Source organism: Thermobia domestica, chromosome 15 (assembly GCF_964235325.1).
Source record: "Thermobia domestica chromosome 15, izTheDome1.hap1.1, whole genome shotgun sequence".
In the NCBI taxonomy this organism is placed as follows: domain Eukaryota; kingdom Metazoa; phylum Arthropoda; class Insecta; order Zygentoma; family Lepismatidae; genus Thermobia; species Thermobia domestica.
The window spans coordinates 25,797,939-25,821,107 of NC_137468.1; positions in this window are offsets into that span (position 1 = coordinate 25,797,939).

Below are 23,169 nucleotides of genomic sequence, written 5' to 3' on the forward strand. Positions count from 1 at the left end.
GGCGAAAACCCCATCGTTTACGTATTATAGGCTGCCGAAATCATGAAAAAATTAATTTTAAAGGTTCATACCTCCAAAACTATGAGACCTACCTTGGTCGGGTCAAGACTTCACTTAGTAACTAGTATGTGCCCTATCCAAAAATGCGTGTTTCAGAATCCTGAGGTGTTTCCACAATTTTTATAGAGGCTACGGGCCTATGACATGAAGTACTCTCCAACTACCTCCAACTACCGGTTTTAATATTGATATCAATCCATCACTTCCGGTTTCAAGTTGATTGCTTGAAGCAGCTTTTCGAAATGGATTCAGTAGCCGAAGAATAGTTTCCTTTCCCGTCCTTATGTATCAACTAAAACCGGAAACAGTAGAAATTTATCTCTATCCCCTATATTTGTATTCAAACCGGAAGTGGTAGAAACATACGATTTTCGTTTTCAACACTGTTATCGAGCAAAAGCGGTAACAGGTAGCGAGAAATTGTTTCTTTATTTAAATTCAGTGGCTCAAGAACAGGCTTCACCTCCGACCTGCAACGATAATCTGTAAATGTTGTCTAGGACAATAGTCTGGTACATAAGATATTGATTTCTTTGGAGGCCAGACCTACACATTTAAGCAATTAAATAGCTAACAGGCAGACATTTAGGCTGTTAAAATATAAGTATTGTGGAAGCCATTTCCATAAGATTTAAGTTCGATTTGCTAACGCAGAAATAATAAATATTATGAAAAATATAAGCAATTAATTAAGCAAGTAATAGTTTAATTTCTTCAAGTAATTATCTATGATTGCTTAGACTTTACCCCCTTTTATAAGCAGAAGTGATAGATTTAGTACATCTGATTTTAATATTGACTCCTCGTAATTTGGAACTTTACTGTAATTTCACAGAGTGAAACGCTGTTCACTTGTCAGATTTGAGAAATCTGCGATCAAATTTTATAACAATAAATCAATGTGCAGAAACAGTCAACAGAATATTCTTGATTTCAAATGAAAATATTGTAGAACAATCTCTCCTATTCTCTCTCTCTCTCTCTTTTTTAAGTGTCGCAATAACATTTTTGCGTTACATCTACGTACAATGCTCTAAAAAACAAGAATTCAGAAAAATCTATTTAACAGTGTGTGAAATATTCAGTGTTTTTCTTTTGGTATTATGGAGTTAAACTAGGAAAGATCTGTTTTTATTTAGATCTGGCTTTTTACAGCTGCGATAAACTTGTGAAGTTGAAGTGCGGTTTCTAAGCGAAAAAAGGTAGAGAAGAAGAAGAAGAAAAGTGGAATCGTGGGTGAAAAAGCGAACTTCATTCAATAAAATTTCAGACATAAAATCCACCTTACAGCTTTAGTAACATTTGATGATGTGGTTTGTTCAGTCACTTTTGTATTCAGAAAAGAACAGTGATCGAAGTTCCATTTCTTTTACCTTTTTCTTCTCTCCTGCTATTCAAAGCGCGCAAAAAAAAAAAAAAAAAAAAAAAAAAAAAAAAAAAGAAAGAAAGACGGAACACCCACTACTACACCATCTTGCGGTCATGTTAAGAATCACAAGAGCGTGGGATTGGTGGTGTTTCTTAGTTCTTCACGATTATTGCTCGTTTTCTCCGTGAAGAAAAAGTAGCAATATTGAATTCTGTCTTAGATGTACTCTTTTTTTTCTTTCTTATCCTTGGAAAGTGGCGCTTTGGTCTGAATCACAAGAAGATCTACAACAACCATGTCTTGTCCAAAAAACGGACGATGTGTAACAGAAAAGAGAACTTTTCACTCCTTTAAGATTGAAAACGGTCTTTCCAGGGCCTAAGTGGCTCATTTCTCTTTTCTTTTTCTGATCCTTTTGTACGCCCTCTCTCCCATGGCGCCATTTTGAAACGCTCGTTGTATTCCTATTCACTACCTCTAGTAGTTTCTTTCGATTTTTTTTTTATATTTTTGTTCTATATACTGTGGCAATGTATCGTCTTCTGTAGCGAAACTGATGGGATCTTTGTGGGCTGTCATTCACCTGTTCCGTATTCTTTCAGTCTTTTTTTTTTATAGGTGCAGTTTTACGAGATGTCCGAAAAAAGGGAATTTAATGGTTAAAATGAGTGATGTATAAGGTACTATAAAGCTAACCAAGAAAGTTCTGTCGCTTTTTCACCCACCACTTTCGAAATCGATATGTCACCTAAGACGTACCTGAAAGACCAAAAATAGTCCCAAGCAGCATCGACGACCTTCTGCCAACGTTCTGTAAGGCCATGGATTCCATCGCGGTAGAACTTGGTGGACGATGAAGCGAAGAAGGTATCAAGTGCATTTTGCAGGTCTACTATGGATTTGAACTGGCGTCCTCTTAGGTGATTGTCAAAGGAATGGAACAGGTGATAATCGGACGGTGCAATGTCCGGGGAGTATGTCGGATGCAATAGTGTTTCCTATCCAAAGCGTAGAATGATGTCCCGGGTCATCATAGCCACGTAGGAATCCTTCGCGATTCAGAAGTGCTGGCTTCAGAGTTTTGAGTTTTTCTTGAACACGGCTCAAATGCTGACAGTACCCAGTTGCATTGATGCTCTGACCATCTGGTATCAGTTCCCGATACACAATTTCACGTGCAGTCCACCAAATACACAGGAGGACCTTCTTCTGGTGCAGTGCCGGTCTCGGCTGTTTTGGAACCGGTTCATGGGATGCTAACCAATGACGACGGCGCCATGAAGCTCCATACAGGATCCACTTCTCATCACTTGTCAACACTCTGTCCAGAAATGGCTCCTTCCTCAGACGAGACAGCAAAGAAACACAGGTGTCCACTCGCGTTGCCTTCTGGCAAGGAGTCAAATCATGTAGGATTCTCGACCCAACTTATAATGCTTCCCAAGTTGATGGAGGAGCAGCCGAATGATTTATCCACTTACACTGAATTTTAATCCCAGTTCCTCAAATATCTGGCCACTGTTCGCCTCAATTATTGCCTGAAGATAATTTTGTACATGTGTTGGTCTTCCGGCACGTGGTGCGTCTTCGAGTGTTTCGTCACCGTCCTTAAACTTGTTAGACCACCGCTACACTGTCCGCATAGTCACGACACCCTCACCTAAGGCGTGGCATATCTCCCGCCCCGCTGCAAGGGCTGAACTCGTATAGCATACACGCCCTTATAACGCTCTGTGTAGGTCCGATGTTCACTCTGTCCTTACGCAAGTTCACGGTGTAACTGAGCTACCACAACCAGGTAGTACGTTGGATATACCCACACCAACAACTGACCTTTGCCTTATTCGCATTAAACTTACGATGTGAGTGCCAATTGAACACAGACTTCCATAAAAAGCAACATAACTTTCTTGGTTACCTTTGTACTCGTACCTCCAGATAAGGCAAGAAAGCTCTATTTTATGATTACAAGCATAGAACGATTAGTGTCAAACCATTACAAGTGCTATAGGAAGATGTATGTCTGTTGATAATTCTGTGTACTTACAATGATGCTTACAGAAGACAATTTGTTTCTGTTGTGATGTTTCCATCCTATGTGTCTTACACGTTGGAACACTGTAAAATCACATTAAGTTATGGGATTGCCCATTCCCCTAAGGACTCGGAAGAATACCTTTCTCAAATTTACTATTATCCTCCTTAGTGTTGCCACGAGACGAGACGACACGAGACTTCAGGCTGTCTCGTCTCGTCTCGTGCAAAGCATGTCCCGTCTCGTGTCTCGTCTCGAAAAAATGTGCTCGTCCCGTCTCGTGTCTCGTCTCGAGAGGCTCTGTCCCGTCCCGTCTCGTCTCGTCTCGTTTGTCTCGTTTTGTCTCGTAAAAAATATAGCAGCATACCATGGGAACGAAAGTAAAATGTAGCAGACTGCACTATGCTAATCAAGATACAACTAAGTTACAAGTATTACCCAGACCACACAAGACAAGAAATGTCACGGTAGCTACACCGTGAAGCCTTTACCTCTAGTGTATGTGGTAGTCGGTTCGATCTCGGTTAGTGCCATGTCAGCTTTGTGATGGACAAACATTGAATGTGTGTGGGGACCGCGGTGGCTCAGTGGTAGAGCGTTCACCTCTGGTGCTTGGGGTCTCGGGTTCGATCCCAGCCCAGCCAAGTCAACTTTGTGGTGGACAAACACCGTGTGCGTGCGTCTTCTCGGGGTTCTCCCGTTTCTTCCCACTTTCTTCATTCCACCATTTCATTCATTACTCATCATCATTGTCTCCTTTAGCCTAATCGGCATAACCGTGGGACGTAAAACTCAAAGATTTCATTTCATTTCATTTCATTTTTCGAATGTGTGTGTTTTCTCGAAGTTGCCTAGTATCCTACCACTTTCTTCATTCCACTAATTTCCCCATCATCATCCATTCGGCCAAAGTTGCCTAAAGGTCTTAAAAATAAATTCAAATAAGCTCACAAGGCAAGGACATATAGTTTACGAGATAATATATCTCTACTGTTAGTTGTCTGAGGCTTCTCGACCTTGGCTTCTTCTTTTTTTTTTACCATTCTGAAACACTGAAATTTGTTTCACCAGTTTCAATACACGAATATACAGTAAATTGCTCATAGGTACGTCGAAGATGAAGACACTAATGTCAAATAATGTTTACATGACAAGGAAAGTTCGATGTAAAGGTGACACTATCCCCAACACTATCGTATACTATCAGCCCACTTGCTTTATAGTATATATATATATATATATATATATATATATATATATATATATATATATATATATATATATATATATATAGAGAGAGAGAGAGAGAGAGAGAGAGATGGAAAGATATATAGATAAATAGAGAGATAGATATGTGTGTACACTTTGATTTCATATATTCCAGCCTTAAGGTTTCACAGTGTTAACCCATAACAATCCAAAAACTACTTTCCATTTTAGCATGTTTAGATTTGTTGCATTAAAAAACAATAGCTCGGAACCAAATAATTTTATTGAGTAATGGAAAGTATTTGATTGAAATTTTATGTATTACTGCACAGTAAGCTCTACTTAAAGTGCCATAGTAATGGGAGCTGAACGACACATCGGACGAAAGAATGCTTGGGGCTAGTCTTCACCTCCATGGTTCAAATCTGTTCCCATAACCGTGGGGTGTGTGCTACTATGTGGTGGTTGCCCCGTTTCTGTAACAAACTCATGACAGTACACCCAGATTAGCTAGTGGCTAAAAAAGAGTTGATTTTTGGTTCGCCATTTTGGATTAAAGTTTCTTATATTGTCGTGATTTATTCGCAATCATACAACGTACCTCTTCATACCAAGCCGAGCGGTCTGCGGCGATAGACCATGGCTTGAAGGCCCCGGGTTGAGTCCTAGAAGGGTCATGTGTATGGATTTTAAAAGCATTTGTTTTTTCGTATTGTGTCAGGGGGCGAAGTCGTACGGGATAAAAGGATTTCAGTCTGAAAAAATTGGAGAGAATATCCTCTCCAGGATACTTTCATGGGAGTTAGGAATTAGTAAAAATATAGGATATACATTTTATAGCAGGTTTAAAAATATGGTTTGGGTATCCTATTTCTTTTCTGTTAATTATGTTCTCCAATGTTCGAATTTTGATCATTCTCATGATATTTTCTGCTTTCAACGGAGTTCCATGAATATTATACCAAATGTTCTTTAAATTTATCAAGTTCGGAAGATTTTATATGCCTGTAAGAAACAATTTCTGAAGATAATTCAGGTCCTAATGATTATTATTCACTAGGAAAGGGAAGTATTCCCCTCCTCTCAACATGGAAGCGGAGGGCAATTTCGCACTCTGGTCAGGTCAAACATTTCCGCGTAACAAAACGAAGGTCCCCCTGTAAAACATCTTCACCTAAAGTGTTATTGTTAGTATCATAAATTTGCTGAAAGCAAACAATTTGAAGGGTTTCTCGATAATATCTTTGCTTTCTTTGTCCTTCGCCTCCAAACGAAGAGGTGAATTTTACAACATGACTGCTGTATAATAAGCGAGCGATTGGTAAAATGGTAAAAGTATGTTTTATGTGTATGAGTGTGTGTGTGTGTGAGAGAGAGAGAGAGAGAGAGAGAGAGAAGACAAAATTTTAGTTGCAAGATGACATACTTCAATTGCCGTTTTCGGTTCGTATAGCAAAAAGAATACCACCACCAGAGAATAAAGACAAGTGTGGTCTGTTATCTTACACCATCTCAGCCAGAACTTTCAACTACAGCCTGTAATGAGTGTAGACCTTACCCAGTTTTCAAATTGAATAGATGGTGGTGGTAGTTCGGTTTCTTGACCTTGTAAAAATCTTGCCTGTCTTTGATTTTATTTGTCATCATTCCAGCCAGAATAAAAAAAAGAGAATTCCTCAGTTTACAGCAAGGGGAATTGGGGACAAGTTATTAAGGATGATACTCCTGGAAGCTCATGTATCACGATTGTTTCATTCAATAGACAGGACACTTTTCTATGAAGGCTTTTCAACATGTTTTCTCACAAAGGGGATTTTCCTTTTGCAATCTATATGACCACTGGCAATTTCAATCTTGGCCATTCCCGCCAGCGTTTTGATTTTCGAGACACGAGACGAGACGAGACATTTCACGAGACGTTCCGTCTTGTCTCGTTTTCGAGACGAGACAAGTAGTCTGTCTCGTCTCGTCTCTCGTCTAAAAGGGTTCTGTCCCGTCTCGTGTCTCGTCTCGTTTACGAGACGAGACGAGACGAGACACGAGAAATGTCTCGTCTCGTGGCAACACTAATCCTCCTTTACCATTGACTCTCTTAAGTTGCCATTCTGCGCCCAAATTTACCATTCTCCGTCAAATTTACTATTCTGTCCGTACATTCTGCCTCCAAATTTCTCATTCTCCCCCAAATTTACCATTTTGCCTCCAAATTTACCATCTCCCCAAATTTGCCATTTTAGCCCAAATTTATCATTCTGCCTTCTAATTTACCATTTTGACCCAAATTTACCAATTTACCTCCAAATTTACCATTTTTTCCTCAAATTTACTATTTTGCTCCTAAATTACACATTCTGCCTCCCAATTTACCATTCTGCTCTCAAATTTACTACTCTCCCTCAAATTTACATTCTGCCTCCAAATTTACCATTCTTCCTCAAATTTACTATTCTGTCCCTAAAGTTACCATTCTGTCCCTAAAGTAACCATTCACTCCCCAAAACTGCCATTCTGCACCCAAGTTTACCATTATCCCCCAAATATATCATTGGCCCCCAAATTTACCTATCCCAAATTTAGAATGGTAATTTTACCCCCCAAATTACCATTCTACCTTTAAAGTTACAATTCTCTCCAAATTTACTACTCTGTCCCTAAATTTACCATTCACTACCCAAAACTGCCATTCTACACCCAAATTTACCATATCCCCCAAATATACCTCTCTGCCCACAAACTTACCTCTCTCAAATTAAGAATGGTTATTTTATCAACAAATTTACCATTCTATCTTTAAATTTACCATTTTATCTTTAAATATACCATTCTTCCCTAAATTTACTATTCTGTTCCTAAATTTACCATACACTCCCCAAAACTGCCATTCTGAGCCCAAATTTACCATTATTGTCCAAATACCTTTCTACCCCAAATTTACCTCCCTCAAATTTACCATTCTGCCTTTAAATTTCTATTCTCCCCAAATTTACTATTCTGTTCCTAAATTTACCATTCACTCCCCAAAATTGCCATTCTGCACCCAAATTTACCATTATCTCCCCAAATATAGCATTCTGCCCTCAAATTTACCTCTCTCAAATTTACCATTTTGCCCCAAAATTTATCATTCTACCTCCAAATTTACCATTATTTCTCAGTTTTACTATACTGATCATAAATTAACCATTCTGCCTCCCAATTTCCCATTGTGCTCTCAAATTTACCACTCTCCCTCAAATTTACTATTCTGCCTCTACATTTACCATTCTGCCCCCAAATCTACCATTCATCCTCAAATTTACCGTTCTGATCCAAATTTATCTTCCTTCACCGAAACTTGCCACTCTGTTCCCCAAATTTACCATTCAGTCTCTAAATATAATTTTCTTCCTCCCAAATCTACCATTCATTAGTATGGTTGTACGATTTTCAATGAAAAACTATGTTCTCCCAAATAATCTCATGAGCTCAACCTGCCTCCTAAAAGCTGACTGTAGGCATTCCTGTTAAGGTACCGTTAAATACTAATACAACCACACGTAATGGAGACCTTGCTGCTGATGTTCCCACTAAACTACAACAAATCGATCCATTTAATAATATCAAGCTACGATCAAAGTGCATGCAGATTGCACAGCAAACGCCGTGACAGTAACACTGTTTCACAGTATATACTACCAAAATTCTACATAATTCTTTTGACATCTTCCAAATATTTCATTTTAAATGCCACTTACTAGAAGACCTGTCAGATATTGCGCAAAGCGAACACGGGAGAAAAACAATACATAGTAAATAAATTGTAATATAGGCTAGTAATGAGAGATACATTTTATTTCTAAAGCCCTTCATGTTAGACACGCCAAATGTCCACGATGTTCCAAGTTGCATATCCCTCAACCAGTGCTAAGAATAGGTACCAAATTTCACATAAGTAAATCCCCACGCTAAGCGGGTTTGCATATCCAGGCTCCTAACTATGAAAATATTTACGATCACTCCAACCCCAATCATTTCACAGATTCAACCTGTTGTATATAAGTTATTAGGACATAAAATTGAATGTAATTTATACGAAAAACCCTTTTATGCATTGCAAGACCTGTAACGTCCAAATATTCACCACAAACTTATAGTTGTATCGACATAAACAAACAAACAAAATAAAAAAAAAAAAAGTGTGGAGCAGGAAACCACTTTACACAAAAGTCAAAAGAGGTTATTGAAGGCATACGAACTGGTCGAGCGGTTTGGGTGACTAGTCTGTCAATCAGAAGTTTATGTGTTCAAACCCTGTAGAAAATATTCGTTTTGTTTTTTTTTTCTTAAAAGTGTGTTCCTATTTTCATCAGAGGACTGACAAGTAAACCTTACGTTTGGGTGAATCGAGTTGCTGACTGAGACACATATGAGAAAGTAGTACTAAATGTGGTCGGTATTTCAGTGAAGTTGTAGGTGCGAAGCTCCAGGGGTTTAGGAGATACAGCTACCAGAACATCACATGGAAGTACAGAATAGTCTTCATATTGGAGTTAAAAGCCCTGTAAGACCTCTTGTAACGACAAAAGGTGAATAACAAGTATATGGGTACATATTAGGACTAGGGGAAAGTCATATAGTAAGGGTATACCTGACGGCGGCCATCTTGAAATCCGCCATTTTGAATTAAGGTTAAGTTTTTAAAATAGGAATAGGGTCATGTGATACATGATTTAAGGCTCAAATTTAATCAGAAGAACAATGGTGACGTTAATTTTGATTTACGCGCAATTGGTAAAAAGTTACAGGGACATTAAATATTGTTGCAGCATATGTATTAGTCCTTATTTGCTATTAATAAGGTGTCAATGTTATGCGTTTTGTTTAAAACTTTTGTCTTATTCAAAATGGCGGATTTGAACATGGCCGCCATCAAGGCAACTCTTACCATAGACCTAATATTTATCCATCTGCTTTTTATTTAATTATTATCATTAGCACAAAATTTACAAGGTGGGGTAAAGGACATACATATGCTGCAACAATATTTAATGTCCCTGTAACTTTTTACCAATTGCGCGTAAATCAAAATTAACGTCACCATTGTTCTTCTGATTAAATTTGAGCCTTAAATCATGTATCACATGACCCTATTCCTATTTTAGAAACTTAACCTTAATTCAAAATGGCGGATTTCAAGATGGCCGCCGTCAGGTATACCCTTACTATATGACTTCCCTCTAGTCCTAATATGTACCCATATATTTGTTATTCATCTTTTGTCGTTACAAGAGGTCTTACAGGGCTTTTACCTCCAACTGTATGAAGACTATTCTGTACTTTCATGTGATGTTCTGGTAGCTGTATCTCCTAAACCCCTGGAGCTTCGCACCTACAACTTCACTGAAATACCGACCACATTTAGTACTACTTTCTCATGTGTGTCTCAGTCAGCAACTCGATTCACCCAAACGTAAGGTTTACTTGTGAGAACATTTCTTTGAATAAATCTTTGGAAACTACTTTTCTCTCAAATTCGATTAGAAGCGAACATTATATGAATTGCAAATCTAACATCCACAGCTGAGAACAAAATATTAAGTATGTTCAATATGTCATTATTATCCTTTGATTTGTAGTGAAAAACTAATTATAAGCATTGACAATTTCAGAAGATTCTCCCCCGGTAATGGTCAAGATATGAATGAGAAAAAACTGATAAAACATTATTAGTCCATTTGAGCATGATCGAAGATAACTTATGGCCACGAAGGGGAAATTTATGTCGACAGGATCTCAAATTCTCCGACAGGTCATGCCCTGAAATCTTCACTGTTTGAAAGGTATCCTTAACAAATAGAATATTATATTTATTTCTCCTTCTACGTTTTGAAATGGAAAAATCATAATTTTAAATAGAATTATAATACGATAAGCATAAAGATTTATACAACTAATGAAGTAAATATCCTTGTGTAAGTTATCGATTTCTATTCGGATTAAAACTCGAATATTCGTTTGCATCACACTTTAAAGTAAATCCTCTCTATATATAGTTCCTACTGGAAAGCATGTTTAACTCCAATTACTTAATCAATATTTTTAATAATATATTTTTATTGTAATACTCTTACTATTCAATGTTGTATGCACTTAATTCCCCAAAGCAAAACCTCACAAATGTATAATTGACTAGTAAATATTATCAAATAAATTATCATTTAGTTTACGTAAACATTGCATCGCCTGATTTGAAACTTCGTATTTTAAATAATAATAATAATAATAATAATAATAATAATAATAATAATAATAATAATAATAATAATAATAATAATAATAATAGTAGTAGTAGTAGTAGTAGTAAAATCATAGCCATATCTTTATCAGAATTTCAGGCTTAGTCAATAAATGAATTCAACATAGTCTCTATTCGAAGCTCTATTTAATCGAATCAGATAGAAATACGAAGAGGAACTTCGAGAACAGGTAAAAAAAAATGTTACTTTGGTGGGTTTGAAAGTAACTTTTAAGAGTTTTTTTTTTTTTTTTTTTTTTTTACAATTACAGACAAATGCATTGGACACTTTTTTCTTTTCTTTAAGTTAACTGATTCACCGAACGTATCTGACATATGAGTAACTTGTCTCTATTTTCTACTCGGTTATACACGTTTTACAATCTTTTCCATTAACCTTGAACGACAAGAACACGAACACAAAAACATCTACGTAGGTATGACAGTTAAAATTCCTAACTTCCCCCACGGGGAATCGAACCCGGAACCACATACACCTGAGGCAGACGTGCTAGCCACTAGACCAGCGGGAAGAACAAATAAAATGTATTTTGTAGTGTCTGAAGTTTATAGCTATTTCACCCTGTTGTAGTATGTCTATTGATTTTTTAATGTTTACCGTATTCGTTACTTTGAGGAATGATATATATTATTGATATAGGTTTTATTACATATTCGGCCATAAATATTATATAAATGATCAGAATTATTCATGATCTTCCATGGAAATTCACTGGTGCATGCGCAGTAGAAACAGAAGAACACAATTTTCTGATGTTGGTCAGAACGCAAATTTCTAACAGGCTGTCTGAATTCCTTGGTGGAAAGCAGTAGTTCCCAACCTAGGGACCTGCAGCTTCCTCCTGAGTAAGCATGAAGAGCGAGTAAGGTGGCGAAAGCTACTGGCATAAAAGAATTGTGCAATAAGTAAATAAAGCACTACTTATTATGACTTTCAAATTCAGCTTGACAATTTTATAATTGCCGTTTTACAAAAACATCATATTGCACTAGGAGGGTATGCAAAAGTTTTGCTGGAAATAAATATAAATTCCTGGGATGATGATGATGATGATGATGATGATTATTATTATTATTATTATTATTATTATTATTGGTCTCCTACTTCTTGGCCAAGATGTGAAATATTCACTACCTTCTTCATACCGCTAAATCAATTTCTTCACTGTTTTCTCGTCACAGCTCATACCCCTAGCTATCTGAATGGCAATTTGTCTAATTGTTGCTCGACCTATGATTTTCCCTCGCATAGTAACAGATAGTTTTCTACAGCTTTTAGAGCGAGGTATTTTGACAACCTGTAGAAATTTGCATTGTGATTCGTATTAGCAATGACAATAAAGTGGATATTTCTGTTCCTACTGTGCATCATCAGTATCATTATATCAGAAGTATTCCGCCATTACCAGCGGGTCACTTACCGCAGCTGAGAAGCTGCCATGCTCCACGATCTTCTGTTAACCTCTCCATCTTCACATACGATTTTTCTGTTTTGATATCGCCAATAGCCTAATTTTGTTTCTATATAGTCTAATTCGTCCTCTCCCTCTCTTCCCTGCCACCATACCCCTCAAAATACTATTTCCTCCATCCTAAAGGCTCTTTTCGCCATTTCTATCCTTGCTTTTATTTCACGTTCGCATGTCAAATCATCACTAGTAATAGTACTCAGATATCGAAAACTAATCACTTGTTGTTTTTTCCCGCTCCTACTTCTATATTTCACACCGATCGCTTCGTTTCAATCACCATGGATTTTGTCTTTCTAACATTTATTTTCATCCCATATTCTTCACAAGCCTTTCTCAAGTTTTCTACATCTTATTAATTTTCTTTTTAGATTCTACAACAACAACCATATCAACCCCAAACCGTATACACCTCACCATTCTATCTTCTACGGAAATTCCATCTTCATTATGTAGACTCGTTTTCGTTATCTCTTCTAAATAGTTATTAAATAAAATATAATCGGCGGAATATAGCCCTATAATCTCTGTTGAACTCATCTTCCAATTACACTGTCTGTCTACTGCGCATGCACCAGTGAATTTCCATGGAAGATCATGGATAATTCTGATAATTTATATAATATTTATGGCCGAATATGTAATAAAACCTATATCAATAATATATATCATTCCTCAAAGTAACGAATACGGTAAACATTAAAAAATCAATAAACATACTACAACAGGGTGAAATAGCTATAAACTTCAGACACTACAAAATACATTTTATTTGCTCTTCCCGCTGGTCTAGTGGCTAGCACGTGTGCCTCAGGTGTATGTGGTCCCGGGTTCGATTCCCCGTGGGGGAGGTTAGGAGTTTTAACTGTCATACCTATGTGGATGTTTTTGTGTTCGTGTTCTTGTCGTTCAAGGTTAATGGAAAAGATTGTAAAACGTGTATAACCGAGTAGAATATAGAGACAAGTTACTCATATGTCAGATACGTTCGGTGAATCAGTTAACTTAAAGAAAAGAAAAAAGTGTCCAAGGCATTTGTCTGCAATTTGCAAAAAAAAAAAAAAAAAAAAAAAAAAAACTCTTAAAAGTTACATCCAAACACACCAAAGTAACATTTTTCTTTTATCTGTTCTCGAAGTTCCTCTTCGTATTTCTATCTGATTCGATTAAATAGAGCTTCGAATAGAGACTATGTTGAATTCATTTATTGACTAAGCCTGAAATTCTGATAAAGATATGGCTATGATTTTATTACTACTACTACTACTATTATTATTATTATTATTATTATTATTATTATTACTATTACTATTATTATTATTATTATTATTATTATTATTATTATTATTATTATTATTATTATTATTATTATTATTATTATTATTATTATTATTTAAAATACGAAGTTTCAAATCAGGCGATGCAATGTTTACGTAAACTAAATGATAATTTATTTGATAATATTTACTAGTCAATTATACATTTGTGAGGTTTTGCTTTGGGAAATTAAGTGCATACAACATTGAATAGTAAGAGTATTACAATAAAAATATATTATTAAAAATATTGATTAAGTAATTGGAGTTAAACATGCTTTCCAGTAGGAACTATATATAGAGAGGATTTACTTTAAAGTGTGATGCAAACGAATATTCGAGTTTTAATCCGAATAGAAATCGATAACTTACACAAGGATATTTACTTCATTAGTTGTATAAATCTTTATGCTTATCGTATTATAATTCTATTTAAAATTATGATTTTTCCATTTCAAAACGTAGAAGGAGAAATAAATATAATATTCTATTTGTTAAGGAAACCTTTCAAACAATGATAATTTCAGGTCATGACCCGTCGGAGAATTTGAGACCCTGTCGACATAAATTTCCCCTTCGTGGCCATAAGTTATTTTCGATCATGCTCAAAGTAGACTAATAATGTTTTATCAGTTTTTTCTCATTCATATCTTGACCATTACCGGGGAGAATCTTCTGAAATCGTCAATGCTTATAATTACTTTTTAATTACAAATCAAATGATAATAATGACATATTGAACATACTTAATATTTTGTTCTCAGCTGTGGATTTTAGATTAGCAATTCATATAATGTTCGCTTCTAATCGAATTTGAGAGAAAAGTAATTTCCAAAGATTTATTCAAAGAAATGTTCTCAGTCCTCTGATGAAAATAGGAACACACTTTTAAGAAAAAAACAAAACGAATATTTTCTACAGGGTTTGAACACATAAACTTTTGATTGACAGACTAGTCACCCAAACCGCTCGACCAGTTCGTATGTCTTCAGTGACCTCTTTTGACTTTTGTGTTGTAAAGTGGTTTCCTGCTCCACACTTTTTTGTTTTGTTTATGTCGATACAACTATAAGTTTGTGGTGAATATTTGGACGTTACAGATCTTGCAATGCATAAAAGGGTTTTTCGTATAAATTACATTCAATTTTATGTCCTAATAACTTTTATACAACAGGTTGAATCTGTGAAATGATTGGGGTTGGAGTGATCGTAAATATTTTCATAGTTAGGAGCCTGGATATGCAAACCCGCTCAGCGTGGGGATTTACTTCTGTGAAATTTGGTACTTCTTTTAGCAATGAGAGCTAAAGTTCATATCTAAAGCTCTATATGTTAGATAACCCAAATGTCCGTGCTGTGTTCCAGGTTACATATAATTCAGCCAATGCTAAGAATAGGTACTTTTGTTAGTAATGAGTGAGAGATAAAATGTCATCTCTAAATCCCTTCATGTTAGGCAACCCAAATGTCCACACTGTGCTCCAGGTTGCATATCCTTCAACCAGTGCTAAGAATAAGTACTATTGTTAGTAATGAAAGATAAAATTTATTTATTTATTTATTATTTATTTATTTATTTAACAATCACCAGATACAGCTCAGAGACCATTTTACCCTGGATATCCAACAACAACAATAACAATGAAAAGGATTTGGGAAGGTATCGGCCAGGGCCTGTTTAGTAGGTACCATCCCGGCATGTGCCTGGTAGGACTGAGGGAAACCCTGGAAAACCTCAGTCAGGATGGTCGGCAGCGGGATTCGAACCCACGACCTCCCGAATGCAAAGCCAACGCTCTACCACTTGAGCTACTTCGCTCTACCACTTATCTCTAAAGCCTTTTATGTTATACAACCCAAATGTCCGTGTAGTTTTCCAGGTTGCATATCCTTCAACTAGTGCTAAGATTTGATGGATGAAAGTGAGACAACAGTGTGAGAAAATTTCAGTTACTATGATACAGCGAGATTCAGCCCAGAAATTGACGATTGCAATGCGAGAAATCTGTCTCGGTGTCTAGAGCAAATAAAGGAGCGTGATAGAAATATTTTATCAACAAGACATCTCGACTATTTTCAGAAGGATTGGCACTGCATTTAAAAGAATATAACATTTCCTTTCTGCTTAATATTGCTCTTACGTGCTGCTAAAAGAATATTATGTACTGTTGGAGAATGAACCCGAAGTATCCAAGGATATATTCGAAAATAAACCACGAAAATAAATTTGTGTAAAAAAGGAAATCTTTAGTTCAATGCCCAACTTTTATAGCACTTAAGCTAGAAGAGATGAACGATAAATGAAAGTGAATGCTTATGAGATATTTCGTGGAATTAGAATGTGGGAGAAATCTGAAGAACACCGGGAAATACCACGGACATGATATTATCCATAACACTCTGACATAGCCTTGGATCGAACCAGGGATCCATCGAACCAACGGTGAGCGTTCTAGCACTGAGACTTCAATGTATCAAAAAGAGTAGTAAATTTCTAAATAATTTCAAGGGTTTTGGGTAAAGAGATCCACACTTTGTTCCTTTGTTTTGTTTCTGATAAGTAAATAAAGTTTCGTTTGATTAATGATTTAAACTTTTCAGTTTTTGCCCTAGAAGTCATTTTACATCAAGTTAGTAAAAAAAAAAAAAAAAAAAAAGAAAGAAAAAAATCTCGTGTTATTTATATCTGTACCCACCGAACAAGCGTTGCAGTGATGGATTACATCCGTGATTTTCAATTTCTGCCGCATGTGGCGCTGTGTACAACCATCTCGAACGAAACATCTGTTCAGATAAAACCTCTGGCAGGAGGTTTCCTACTGTGCAACTAGAAGGAGAAATGTTTATGAAATACTTTCGCGTTGATATGACATCTGGAAATGTTGTTTACTGTAGGTTGCTTCATTTTACATCCGTAGAAAACGAAAATTATTTTTTTGAACATAACGAAATAGTATTCAGACATAGGCCACATTTAGAGAGCAATACAAAGCGGTATTTTATTATGATGTAATTAGTGATGAGTTTTCCGCGTTAATTAAAAAAAAAAAAAAACATTCTTCGTTCATTGTAGCAAATATTTACTATAAGCAGGCGCGCATCCATAAATTTTTCGTAGTGTCCTCAGGGGCGCACCCACGGCGAGGGGTCAATCGGGGCCGAACCCCCCAAATTTCGTAACTGAATATACGTTTGCACATATTCTCAATAAACTATATTTGTATAACAGGGAAATGATTGGTGTAGACTGAAAATTTTAACCTTACTTTTAATCTGTACTCTTTCTCTTATAAAAATAATCTAGTTCCATAATTTTTTTCTGAAAATACAGGAGGGAGTATTCTACTGCAGAAATGTAGCGGTAAAGGAGCAGAAATGTACCATTTTAATACAATATAGACGTAGTGGTTTGTAGTGTTGGACTCTGTCAAAGCTTGAAGCCTCCCCCCGAACAAATATTTCTGAGTGCGCGCCTGGGTCCGATACTACAAGGTAATACATCTGTTTAGTATTGTACTGGTGTTATTGTGCATTCGAAAATACGATAAGTAATTGTTAAGTACTGCCAGCTATATTCTCAGAAAAAAAATAATTAGAAGTAGATTTATTTTTATAACAAAAGAAAGAGTATGGATGAAGTGCAATCAAATCTTTGGTCTACATCAATCATTTCTTTGCTAAAACAAATATAGTTTTATTAAGAAAACTAGCCTTCGGCTAGCTGGGGTCTCCGACCTCAGACCCCCGTCTTTGCTCGGACTACTGCCTCGCATCTCTTATGTAGCAGCATTTGCATCAACAGTGAATTTCGTGCATTTGCTCTTCATATTTCCTCCAACTGGGGGCTTCGCCCCCACACCCCCTCCTTTGCTCGGCTTACGGCCTCGCACCTCTTAAACCCACAATTCTACCGATTTTCAAGTTTCATTTTGTATTTCAATATATCTAAAATAAAGATTTTGTATCCTAAGAAAACGCCTATTTAAATAACATGGGGATTTCTTCATCCTCCTTTAGACCCCTTAAAAATTACAAATATTCACTTTTGGTAATTTTCCTGTAGGTTAGTCTCGGAAGGCTACAATCATGTCAAATTTCATCGTTCTAATCCTGCCGGAAGTGCCTAAACATTTTGGAGTTAGTAGGCGTCCCATATAAATATCATGAGAAAGATTTTTCACTTCCCCATAAAACCATTCTAAAGTTCGAAATTTTTATTTTTAGTAATTTACTTAGGTTATGCTAATGAAAACATACAAGGATACCGAATTTCAAATTTTTATTCTAATTCCAAGTACCTAAAACATGAGGTTATAGGTCCCAATAAATAAATAACATGGAGAAATTCTTCATCCTATCTTTAGACCAGCTAAAAATTAAAAATATTCACTTTTAGCAGTTTTCCTGTCGGTTAGTCCCGGAAAGCTACAATCATGGCAAATTTCAACTTTCCACGTCAACCGGAAGTACCACTTCAATTTATGTCAGTTCATGTAGTTTCATATATAGTTAAGATGTTTGTCATATCACGAAGATTTTTTTTTGGGGGGGAGGGTCCGGACCCGATGGACTACCCACGTGGGTGCGCTCCTGATTATAAGTATACATTACATTTACGTAATGTTTAACAAATTTATTCCGTGTAAATTACGAAAAATTGACTACGTCCAAACCCAAATTTTGATGTTACACAGCCCTTGAACCAAAGATCTATGCAGGAAAAAAATATCACATGCATATCAAACAGCGATGTCATGCTAGAACTTTTGGTAGGTATACGGTCGGCTATTTTCAAAATATACGGTATACCTGTCCCCATATACGCTCGTTTTTTTCTTAAATGTAAGTGAGGATACGCTGAACTACAAAAAATATTAGGTAGGTATACGTTGTGTATTCCCGTATACTCTCCATTACGTTCCTGGCATTAAGTAAATCGAAGTCCCTACCTCCATGTTAAATTTGGTCAAGATCGAATGATTCTGTACATCACTATGATATGTTCTTTTCCAACTTATTTGGACAGCTCATAACTCGATAGGCAAAGGTTTTCATACGAAAATTTTCCACATGCGCACTAAGGAAGGTAAGGTTAAATGCAGTCAGGTTCACGTACGCATTAAAAAAATTCTTCCTTATCACTTGTTTTCATGACAAGGGATTTTATTGTCATTTTGTTTACATGGCAACGGAGAATTTTGTTTCTAGCTATGGTTGTACCGCCTTCATGTTGATTATATTTTTTTTTTAAATAATGATTGTACATTTTTTATTTTGATACATTTTTAAGTTATCTAAGAATACATAGATTATCTGTAGCTATCATATTTGTTCCAAAATAAACATCGGACAAATAAACAATATCATTCAGGTCTTTAACGATTTTGAGTAACAAAGTAAAATTATTATAATTGTATAATGTTGATTATAATTGTATAATATACGAAAGGAAAAAAAATCTAAACCGCATCATCATAAAAATTACGGACGTTCTAAATGCAATACTGATCAGAATCATAGCAAGGGCGTCCATGTTATGGTTTCCATGGGGGAAGGGGGAAGTGTAAGCGACATTTCAAATATAGTCTTAAATTGCGGTAACTATTCTAAACTTCCTCTAGAGGGGGCAAGCCTCCCAGCTTGCCCCCCCCCCTGATGAGCGTCTTTAGTGCCATAGCCAAAATATATATCATGAAGAGCACTAATAATTGTCGAAACGAAGAAATGCGCTCTCTCTCTTACACACAGACATACATTAAGCATTATATGGCGTCACCGGCTAAAATGTGGGGGCTATGATCATCCAGAGTACTTCATAGGCTCTTGCGACACGACGTGTGGTATTTCATTTCAGTACACAAAAGTGGGGCGAATTACATTTAAAACAAACAAGAAAGAAATTACATTCTTTTCAGTTTTCTTTACTTACACAATATTTAAATATTGATGAAATTTCCTAAGACGTAATAACAGTGGCGGCGGTTGGACGTTAAAAGTGAGGGGGCAAGACATGATCTGAATATTTGTATATAAATGTTAGTTTTCCTGGTTGTTTCTAACATTTTGTTTGACGAAAGGTTGTATAACTAATAGGATACTATATTTTCAGTTAAAATACCGTATATCGTATATAATAGTTTATTAAGTAAATTGAGAAGAACAACGCAAGTAGATACTAGCCCTTTGTACTCTTAAACAACGAAAGTGTAAGAAGAGATTTGATTCCTTGCTCATGAACATCTTAAAATTCTGTCTGGAAAATTGTGATATCAGATTATTTAATAAATTTGCAAAACGAATAAATAGAAAGAATAATATTAATCATAGTAATGAATAATGATGCTTGTTTTGCAAAAGTTATATTGAAACTGAGGATTAATGAAAAACTTAATATTTAATTCCACACATGCTATTAAATGTATGTTATTACTTTTAGAAAATGAAAGACAGTAAATACTACAAGCATATGCTACGACATTTAAAGAAATATTTGCTTTTGCAACTTCTTGAAATATGTTCGTTGCCATTAGGTGCAGATTCACTTTCTTGGAACACATCAAAACACAACAATACTTACAATCCACACTTCAGTTATACAAAATGAACTTAAAACCTAGAATTATGTTCAATTTACTAAATTTTATTGTATATACACTCGTACATCCTTGAACACAACACTTCACTCGTATATTACACTACAAAACAATGGAAAAGGTAGAAGTTGTTTCTTATCACGCTCTTTTTAATCGATATTCCTTACTTTAGAAAGAAGAAAAGACATTTTAGGAACTGTCAATTTTTGTGCAATTAAAGAATAACTTGTGAAATAGGCTCTACTTTTTTGCATAATGTTCTTTCGATTAGCTTCAAAGCGGCTCACTAACATATCGAGCCCTTGTAAGAAGAAATGAAAGTATGCTGAAATTGTGCTCCAATAGGTTATTTTTTGGGGTTATTTTCTGTGGCGATTAAAACGCAATTACTGTAGCTTTCTTTACTCCACGGGAAGATAACCAATACGTATTCACGCAACAGCAAATATTATATGGCAGCATTTTTTCCTATTAATCAGTAACACACAAAATCGTTACATTTCCAAATGAAACTATATACATTAATTGGTTACTTAAAAAAAGTGCGGGGGCAACTGCCCCCCTTTGCCCCCCGTAATCGCCGCCCATGCGTAATAATAATAAACAAGTAAACTTCTTTCCGCTACAGCCATGAAAGACTATAGGCATCTAGATTACTCGCATTTAACTAGGTAATGATTGGTCAGCGTATTGGTTACCAGACACCATTATATCTGGCTTGCTGGATCGAAGTTACCATTCCGTTACCTCTTAATTCAGGTACCTCCAGGTACTTCACTGGGTATCGAACCCGGGATCACGAAAACAGAAATTGCGCGCTTTAGCCAATTTACAATGTACAGGTACGTCTTATATATACGGCCTTATTCAAACCTAGTATACCCAATTCGAAAATCCCAGGAAGATAATCATGCTCTTTATCCTTGCTTACGCCAACGATTTTATGCATTAAAAAATTATTATAGTCTGTAACAGCTTTAAAAGAAGAGATACGTTCATTCATTCAAGTTTTAAGGTACTTGCTTCTTCTTCATGGATTGCGAGCAGAGGAAAGGTGGAAATTTTTCTTAAAATACGTTTACACTTTTGATAGCCTATAGAAGGCAGCACCGTGTAACGTTCTTAGTTGCTACAGCTGCCCCTAACGTAGAAAGCGTTTTCGATACTTTCTTTTAAAAGTACAAATATGTATGACTACCCATTTTCTTTAACTGCGTGAGGTGGCACCTATATTAATCGTCAACTCGATGAGACAAGTGGTGAATGTCTAATGGATGTAAAACATGTGCGTCAGTGGGTGTGAAAGTTTAAAGGTCGAACATCGTGTGAATGAACGAAACCGCCTCACCACCGGACCAGCCGGACGCACATCAAGATTGGCGAGTGAAGGAAGTTACTATGAGCTAGAGACCTACACGGGCCGACTCTGTTATTTCTTAGGGCCGGGCCGGGCTTGGGCGGACCGACACTGATTTCTCTTCAAGTCGGGCCGGGCTGGGGCCGATTAATTGCAATTCTTTAATAATTATTGACTTTCGTTAAACGATAATTAGAATAAAGGCAAATGTTGAAGAAATGTGCCCGTGAAAATTGTTACAAAATGAAACTTTTAAAATTTATCGGGCCCGGACCGGGCTTGAGCCAAAAAATTTTAAAAAAACTTATCGGGCCGGGCTGGACCGGGCCTAGGTACATTCGGGCTGGATTGGGCTCGGGCCTAAAAATTCGGCCCGTGCAGGTCTCTACTATGAAGGGCTCCGATTAGGTGTGAGTGATATTGCTTTAAAGTTCAGCGTTTCAATGCATCTCTTGAGATTATTCTGCATGACAATCTGAAAAAACAAACTGTTTCTTCAAGGTCGGTTGACGAATGCTAATTGTTGACCACAAGGTTGTGCAGGTGGCAATGTATCAATCAATATTAACACGTAATGACGTCATGAACAATGCTTTCTTTTCGTTAGTTGCCACAATGGATGAGACATGTATACCACTTTTCAATTGTGAAACGAAGCAGTGGTCGTCACGATGGAAGTATACAGACTCAACCAATGACATTTTCAGTTAACGCAATGTGCTCAGAAAGTGATGGTGGTATTTAAGTTTTGGGACAGTGAAGGTGTAATCTTCACTCATTGGATCTATATGGCACCACAGAGATAGCTGCATTATGGGCTCCGATCGTGGAGAGCAAGCGAGCGGCTATGCCTTCCCCAAAGTTAGCTTGACCACTAGAATCTGGATATTTTTATTTGGAAATCTGTCAATGGAACACACACTACCTCATATCCCCTCCACAAAATTATACAGGAATCGCCACTGCTGGGCCGTATCTTATGAACATTTTTAAAAACTAAGCTCATTCCGGCATTTCAAGCAAAATGACCCAAGAATATTACTCATGTACTTTTCCATTAAAGCAATGCTCCTGCTCATCGGACACTTCTAACTCAGGATTTTATTTTCGTAATAACTTTGAAGTGGTGTCTTATGCTCTCTACTCACCAGATCTCGCCCCTAGAGATTTTTTTGGCTGTTCCCGATAATAAAAAACGTGTTCGCTCCGTGGATGTTCATTTTCCAGTCCGGCCGCTCCGATGTCAATGGTTTTCTTCGCACCTAGTTCTTTAAAAAAAAAAAAAAAAGTTCTTTGCGGCTGTAGAATTATATGGCATTGACATTGTAAAAAGGGAAAAATATTAAGATTATGTTGAGAAGTGACACAAGTTTCAGCAAATTGAGGGAAGTAGTTTGTGAAATAAAAATTATAATTTGAACGCATCTCGTCTTTGGAAGCTCTCAGAAAATGAAATATGAAATCTT